The following is an 8,689-nucleotide window of genomic DNA, read 5'->3' on the forward strand; positions in this document are numbered from 1 at the left end:
TCTTGCCCAATTAGAAGACACCTTAAAGAAGGACACCAGGAAACATTTTCTACCATAAGCAGAAAGAGTCACAGAAAGGAGCAGTCCACATGCTAACTCTTATGTTAAATTCAGTTAAAATTAAGTTAGTTGCTATTGAAAAGCTTAGAAAAATTGTAGAATTAATTCAGTTATTCTAGTATCAAATAAAACTAACTTAATATAGTCCCACAAATATCTAATTATAATCCATTGAATGCCCTGGCTGCTTTGTGGTTTGATTAAGCAGATGGAAGCAGAGATACACAATAAGGTCAAGAGATCCTTAGGTCTGAATTGCAGAGTAAGTTAACAAAATAATTTTAGTAGAAAATCAGAGAGCTCTTACTTATAGGAAAACAGAAATTTAATTTTTGAAGATAGATTATTAGTAATAAAAGTAAAATAATCCTCTTTGATGGTTATCCAAAAAAAAAATGAACCTGATGACGAATATTAAGAGCTAATTATTGCTCTATTTAAAAAAATGGGTTTGAGGACATTAGCAGTCACTTTAGCTCACTGCTTCACAACTACTTAATATTTAATAAATGAATTTATAAACATATATTTACTTGATGATCAAAAATGTTGCATTAACAGCAACCTAAGATGCAGAAGCAGTGTTTAGTAGTAACTGGCTCAGAGCCAACTTTAAATCATTTAGTGCCTTAAAGTTGAAAAGGGGCATATCTTGCTTATATACTGATACATCACATAATTAGAATCATTCTAGCACAGGCAAGGCAAGGCCTTAAAAATCAGCCTAAAAAAAGAAATCAGCAAGGAAAAAAAAATCAGCCTAATATTTCTTAAACAGAAATGGTATCAATACTAAATAATGGCTATTATTTATAGAGAATTACTGCTAGGCATGGGTACAAAGTACTTTATATATTGTTATTTTTTTAAAAGCCTGTAACAACCTTAGGAGCTCTATTCTATGATTAACCCCATTTCAGAACTGAGGAAGGGAGTTACAGCAAGGAGTAACTTGTCCTGAGGTCACATGTCTACTATGTGGTGAAACCACCTTTTGAACCTGGGGAGTTCCAGTCCTAAACTATAATTTATCCTGTTTCTAATAACTAATGTCTAAGACCTCTACTTAATTTTTTTTTGTAACACTGATATTGAACTCTGTAGACACTAAAATACATTTAGTGGTTGTACATATATAATTTCCAGGTTAGTTTATTGAAAATTGTGATGACTGTATCTTCTTCAAAGTTATCTGACAGTATTTGCACCTATTCTCTTCTATAACAAATTTTAATGACAAGGTATTATAAAATCAACATACACATAGTTATTTAAGTAAAATTGCTGCCCCCCCTCACATGACCTTTTTTTTTCCTTGTAATATCACTTAATAGTCAAATTCTTAGCTCTATGTCTTAAAAGCCCTGCTACTCAAAGTGTAGTCTCTGGAGCAGCAGAATAGGCATCATGTGAGAGCACGTTTGATGCACAGAATCTTGTGCTGCACTTAAGATCTGCATTTTGGAAGCTGAGGTTGTGGCTCAGTGGTAGAGCGCTTGCCTAGCATGCGTGAGGCACAGGGTTTGATCTTCAGCACCACATTAAAAAAAAAGGTATTTAGTTTCTCTACAACTAAAAATTAAAAAAAAAAAGATTAAAAAAAAAAGACCTGCACTTTAACAAGATCCCCAGCTGATTCATATGCAGAGAAGGACTGGTTTAAAGTACTAACATTTTTTATTTTAAGTAGCTGAACTTTAGACATCACATCAGACTTTAGTTTCTCCAAATGACACTATGGAACATTCTTGTTATTCAAGCAGACTCTAGTTTCAGGCTGTCTTATAACAACACCCAAACCAGAACATTAGAAAGGTTTAAACTTGTTTTACTTATCTACCAATTGATATCTAGACTATTTGGATGACACTGATTTGTACCTATTTGAGTCTTATTTTATTTTTTAAGTGTTTTTTTCTCTTAAAAAAAAAGTATAGGGGCTGGGGTTGTGGCTCAGTGGTAGAGCATTTGCCTGGCATGTGTGAGCCACTGTGTTCGATTCTCAGCACCACATATAATCAAAAAATAAAATAAAGGTCCATCAACAACTTAAAAAAATGTTAAAAAACTTATATATGTTCCACTAATTAGATAGCATATTCCTTGAAGTCTGGTGTTGATTTCACAACTGAACAAAAGTGCTCTACATTCAGAAACAGCTTAATAATAAATGTTGAATGACAGTCTTTAACATTTTTCACTAACAAGCAAAATATATTCAGTGTTCTGGCATCATAGCATCATAGGGTTCCAGAATCAGTTCTTTATGTCTGTACTAAGTACTAACCTCTCTTAAGGACCAGGTCACACATTGGCAAATTAGGAGATTTTAGAACAGAATCTATTCCCAGGGGGAGTGTTAAGGGTTAATAGGACAAGGCATTTAATATACTTTCTAGCCCTCAGCCCTCAGCAAAGTTAACTATTATTTACTATTGCTATCGGTAAACTAGAGCTCATTAGTTCTACAGAGAGCTAAAACTTACTGATCCTTTTCTCAAAATAACTATTGTCTCCACAATATTTCCTTCTCCTATAAGAAGCTGTTTTCTTCTTTTTATTCATCCCACATTTCTAAATAGTCTAATGAACTTTCAAAAAAATGTTTTATACAAATCTAGGTTTTAGGAGTATTTGAACGTCTCAACTATAATGATACATAAAGATATCTTTATGTTTATACTCAATAGGATATCTGAAAACATTTGCCTAGTTTTCAGGATAGAATGCTTAAGTTATTTTCATTAAAAGACATATGCTTTAATTCTACATTCATACCTCTCATTATTCAGTTATAGGTAAGGGAGTGAGTTCTGATAGAATACTCATTATAGTTATTTAAAGCAAGTAAATGAAGGTCAGCTGTTATTTTAATTTGTATATATTCACTCAACATCTTTGGCTCTGGGTCTCTATCTGCAAAAACTGAAAGTCAGTTAACAGATGCTCTCTATGGTTTCTTATAGTTCTGTACTACTAGTACTATGATCCTGAGTAAAAGGTAGATGTTTATTAGAAACTTAATTCAGGAAATTAAGGTGTTAGTAGATATATATTACATTCAAATGATAATAAAAATAATAGGGCATGGTGGCACATGAATGTAGTTCCAGCTACTCAGGAAGCTGATGTGAGAGGATTGCTTGAACCCTGTAATTTGGAGTTTATAGTCAGCCTGGCACTATACTTAATGGCTTCCATCTCAAAATACAAAAACAAAAACAAAAAAACCTGTGTGTGTGTGTGTGTGTGTGTGTGTGTGTGTGTAGAATTAGGGCTAAGGAAATAACTCAGTGATGGAATGCTTGTGTGAGGCCCTTTGAGCCCCAGAACACACACACAAATGAAGAGAAACAACTAGTAAGCTACATCAAGTATCCTTAATCAACTACCACTACTTTTAGATCCAGTTGTGAAGGTTCATTTTTTGGGGGAGGAGATTATTCAGTATTTAAGATAAATCATTAAGTATTAATTCCTTTCAAATATACAGAAATAGTTACACACACAAAAAATGTGCTCACTGCTTCCATGAAAACTCCAAACTTAATAAACAAGAACTTCTCAGATGTTACATAAAAATGGGAAAACGATCCTTCTCATGGATCATTTCAACTATAGTAATTTCTATGGATTCCTTTTTTCTTCTTTGAACTACAAATTCACTGAACCGTCATTTTAGCTGATGTCTAAATTAGTTTTGTAAACAGATTTCCAAGTACTTATTACCAAATACTTCTACGATATTTAAGCAAAATAAGTAATTGTTAAAATAAATTTAAATGTTCTGAGAAAAATTCTATGGAAAGAGACAAAAACATAATTAAAAACATTTTAAACATTTAAAATTATTTATTACTATACAATGTTGAGTATTATATGTTTTAGGAAAACTACTAGTAGACAAAGAAAGTTAAAATTACTATAGCTCTAAAGGTAAATTTTCTTTTCTTGTTCTCACAGGGGTATTATTATGTTGCCTAGGCTGACCTTAACCTCCTTGGCTCAAGTGATTCATTCTCCTGCCTCAGAGTCCTGAGAAGCAGGGACTACAGGCATGCACCACCATGCCTAATTGGATCCTTCTCTTTAAGAAGGAGGGAGAAGGGCAACACAGGATAACTTTATAGTTACTTTCTTGTTATTATTATTTTGTGGTGCTGCAGATTCAAACCCACATTGAGCTAAATTCCCATTCCTAGCTCATTATTAATCTTTTAAGCACAAGCTTCATATGTTGTAAAACAATACTATCAATTCTCAGGGAAAAGTTTAAAAAGAAAAAGGAAAGCAAGCAAACCCAAATTCACAGTAGAGAGGAGCAAAAACTCAATGCCCATAGCACGAACAGGAGAAAAGAGATGCTGCCTTTTGTCCTAACTACTACATTTCTCCACTGTCCTCTTCATTCAGCCCGTACCTGCTAAATTATCCTTTCTCCCTCTCTAAATTTCTTCTTGCTTCAAAGTGCTCACACTAGTTATCCTCTCAACCTGGAATAAACTTCCTTCATAAGCTTATCAGTTCACATGTTTATTGTCTTGAAGATCAATTTAGGCACTGAATTGAGAAAGTCTATACTTTGGTTTTAGACCACAAGCTTCATTTTGTTCAAATGATATTTTCAAGGTAACTGATTTTAAAATAACTCAAAACATATTTTGTCATTTAAAAATAAAGTGGTAGAGCGCTTGCCTAGTATGTGTGAGGCACTGGGTTCAATCCTCAGAACGATGTAAGTAAATAAAACAAAAGATATTTGCCCATCTACATCTAATACACACACACACACACACACACACACACACACGAAAGAAAAAAAAAGTCCTTACCTCTTTCTCTTTTCTGTCGATAGCATCTCACTCAGCTTGCAGTTGCACTTCTAGAGACAATTCTGCTTTAGCTTCTAAGGCTCCAAATTGTTTCTGGTCCACTACCTTTAAATATATAAGAATATTCTCAAATTTTCAGACATTAAATACTGATTATTCAGAGTGTGTGTGTGTGTGTGTGTGTGTGTGTGTGTGTGTGTTCGTGTTTCCTTTTGGATAAGTAGCAATTCTCTCTGACCAGTTAGGAGGACAAACTCTACATTAGTGAATATCAAAAAGTTACAGATATTCAGTCTTGAATACATTCATAGAGTCAAACAGGAACTTTTGACACTTAAAATGCATTTCTCAGATAAAAATGAAGGCTCTTTCCCATCTGCCCCCACCCTCAAGCTTTCTTATTCAAGCTCTGATGTTTGTGTATCAAACTTTTCTTCATTAAAACACTTAATAAAGTTAACTCAAAATGTCACACCTTTTGAAAATTGTCTGTGCTAACAAGTAAGGCTTGTTCCAGTTCTCTCACTCTGAACTCTAGCTTTTCAATTTCTTCATTCCTCTCTTGTACATCTCTCTGAAGCTGTTCTTTTGATAGAAGCAGCTCACTGCACTTGTCTGTTTTTTCTTTTAGATCATTTGTTAACTGTTCAACCTGAAAATATAATAAACAAAAAAAATCTAAAAATTTGAAAAGTTCATAACTTTTAATTCATCTCAAAAATCATTTTTTTTCAAAAAACATTTTGAAATGCTATATTAATTTCATTTTTATAAGGATAGCAACTATTATCTCAAACAAAGGTTGATAGTTCCCAAGTTGATAAGAACTAGGCAGCACTAGTAAACAACAAATATTGCTTTTGCTCAACCCTTTTTAGAAAAATTTCTTTCTCTTAAGACTAAGACTTTAGCTAGAAAGAGGGGAAAACCACATTTTGAATAATGTTGAATTATCTAGTAATGGTACAATCATACTAAGACCTATGACCTTAAAGATGGCAAATTTGTAGAGTACTTACTGACTTGCTCTCAGAATGTGAAGTAAGATAACCTGAAAAAAAACTTTCATGAATTATTTTTTGATAATAGTTATTTACAAAGCACTTTCAATCTATACATTGCACCATCCCAGAATAGAGATGAGGATGGGTGGTAAGAGAGAGCTGTACATTTAGTGTCTTAATAGTTTCTCCTGCATCCAAAATAAATGATGACACATCCCAGAACTTATCCCTGAAGACTGATATGCAAGTGCCTTCAATTCAGTGGCTCTGGGATAGAAGAAAACAGGAAGGATTAATAAGATAATTTATGAAATTAGTTCTGATCAAGAGGGAGAGGAAGTTCCTAAAAAGATAAGTGATGGTAAGAAATAAAAGAATACTGCCTTTATTCAGTGAAATACTTGGAGGCAATTATACAAAATGACAATCATTATTCAGAACATTAAAAAATGCAAGCTTAATTATAATTACAGGATTAAATTTTAACAGTAATAAAGCTACTGAGAATAATAGGTTGACTAAGTTTTGGATTAAGTTCATAAGAAAAGGCTATAAAACAGGTACAATGAAATGGCATATTATAATGTTTTCACAGTTGGAATTTTTGGGTCTTCAGAAAAACAGAAGCTGGGATTAGTTCTGGCAGGGTAAGCAGAGAACAAATGGGTCACAATGTTCCTGAGGAAACTCAAACATACCTTAAAGTTTCATGAATGAGATAGGTCAACTTTCAAATATTTTTTAAAAAATTATATAGTAGAAAATGGCAGTCAAAGTTCTAGATCTTGAATTATCTTTTGAGTTTCAATGAATAAGTCACTGTTTTTCAAAAGCTAAAAATACATTTGTTAGAAATAAGGGCAATGACTACAAACAAGGGGAATGATGACTTTTCTGCTATTCTAGCAGATTTAAAATTTCATTACAATGAACTTATAGGCATTTTATACTTCATTGAGGTACTTTTAAGAGAAATGAATCAAGTAAACTTCTTAGAAATTGTAGATAATTTTCAGCAATAAAATTATTTTCAGAAATAACAGTAGTTGAATTTAAGTGTTAACTAAGGGCCACACTAATACTGCTATGCAGTGGGAGCTATTACTGTCTTTATTTTAGAAATGAATAAATAGATTTAAAAGGTTAAGTAGCTTAGTTACTGTCACACATCTACTACATAGCACAGCCATGATCCACACTGGGATTGCCTTATCTCAAGCACAATCTCTTTATAACCGGGATAAGCCATCTTTAGAAATATATATAAGTGATATACATATAAATATGTATAATATTTCCCATGTAGCATTTGTTTAATAAATGTAGAGTTTTCTGTATGAGGAAAATGGACAGTGGGAGTGACAGAGTAGAAGCAGGGAGACTGGTCAGGAGGCTACCTCACACATATAGGCAAATAATAATGACAACTAAGACACAGGGAAATGAATAAAGGTGAAAAGAATAAAAAGATATAGTATAAATCTGATCCATTAATGGTTTGGGATCAGGGCTGAGAAGGAGTGGGACTGAGGAAGAATTCTAGAACTTAGCAAAGAAGATGATTTAGAAGGCACAACATTTATTGAGATGAAGAAGGAATAATTTTATTCTTGTCTTTTTGATAAAGGCTATTCAGGAAGAATATGATTCCTGGATATGTTAAAAATGAGACATCTACGTGGAGACGGAGTAGGCAGTTGAAAATTCAAGTACAGAGTTAAACAGAGATGTTAGGAATAAAGGAACATCTGTGGGGCAATTTACAGATGACTGGGAAGAAAATGTAAAAACGGAAGAACGAGGACTCTAAGACTAAGTCATGAGGTACCCCTCATTTATTTTGGGTAGGCAGAAGACAAATAAATACTGGAGGAGAGAGACCACACTCTACAGTAGGTGTGTCACAGCAGTCAAGAGAAGGCGATACTTATAGAAGACTGTAATGAGTGTCTCTAAATGGTTGAGTAGTATTAAAGACAGAGAGGTGATTACTAGATACAGCCAAGAGGCTTTGGGTAACCTTCATAGGAACAGTTTAAATATACTAAGGGGTATAAAATTCCAAGAAAAAGATGTTGGAAACTTCATTGTAGTGGACTGTAAAAGAGAAGAGAAAGGGAAATAATTAGTAAAGAGTGACTACAGAGAATTATCAGTTTAGTTGGGATGGGAGTAGAGAACTAGGCAGAGAAGTTTATTTAATACTAGAAAATATATAAAGATGGAAATAATTCCAAATTTAAGTACAACACTTTTATGTTTTGTTTTTTGTTTTTGATGGTGCTGGCATCAAATCCAGGACTTCAGGTATGCTAGGCAAGTGTTCTACCATGAACTATAACCCCTAGTCCAATATAAACATTTTTTAGGGTTAATGACCTCCTCACATTTAAGTAACATTCAATGTCCTGATTTTTAAGATTTATACCTTATTCACTTTTAAGTTTTTCATAATGTAACTCTTACTTCACACTCAAGATACAAATAGGCAATACCAATAAAGTTCTTACCTCTCTAGTTTGATGTTCACCAACGGGCTGGATTCGAGGCACAACCTTAAGTTGTTGTTCTAACTTCTGTATTTCTTGTTGGAACACATCTCTCTCACGTTCTCTGTCAATGGCTTGCTCCTGAAATTGAACAATAATAAAAACAATAGTAATTGAAGAAACGATATTTATTAAACCGATTATCTCTCTTTAGTTATAGGTTAAGTTTGTTTGAAAAGAAAGGACTGATGACCATGGAATCACAAAGATTCAAAAATATTTTTGGTATGACACATTACCTATT

General features: G+C 33.2%; 1 long non-coding RNA gene across 1 annotated transcript; it reads right to left on the reverse strand.

The window, feature by feature from the left end:
- Positions 1-4,922: 4,922 nt before the first annotated feature.
- On the reverse strand, positions 4,923-8,427 carry LOC308640556. Its single transcript, XR_014020301.1, has 3 exons — positions 8,407-8,427; positions 5,368-5,544; positions 4,923-4,997 (listed from the first exon to the last, which is right to left on the reverse strand). It is a non-coding gene; the product is annotated as an uncharacterized lncRNA (long non-coding RNA).
- Positions 8,428-8,689: the final 262 nt, after the last annotated feature.

This window comes from Spermophilus citellus (assembly GCF_964194105.1).
Source record: "Spermophilus citellus genome assembly, contig: SCAFFOLD_142, whole genome shotgun sequence".
NCBI classification, from domain to species: Eukaryota; Metazoa; Chordata; class Mammalia; order Rodentia; family Sciuridae; genus Spermophilus; species Spermophilus citellus.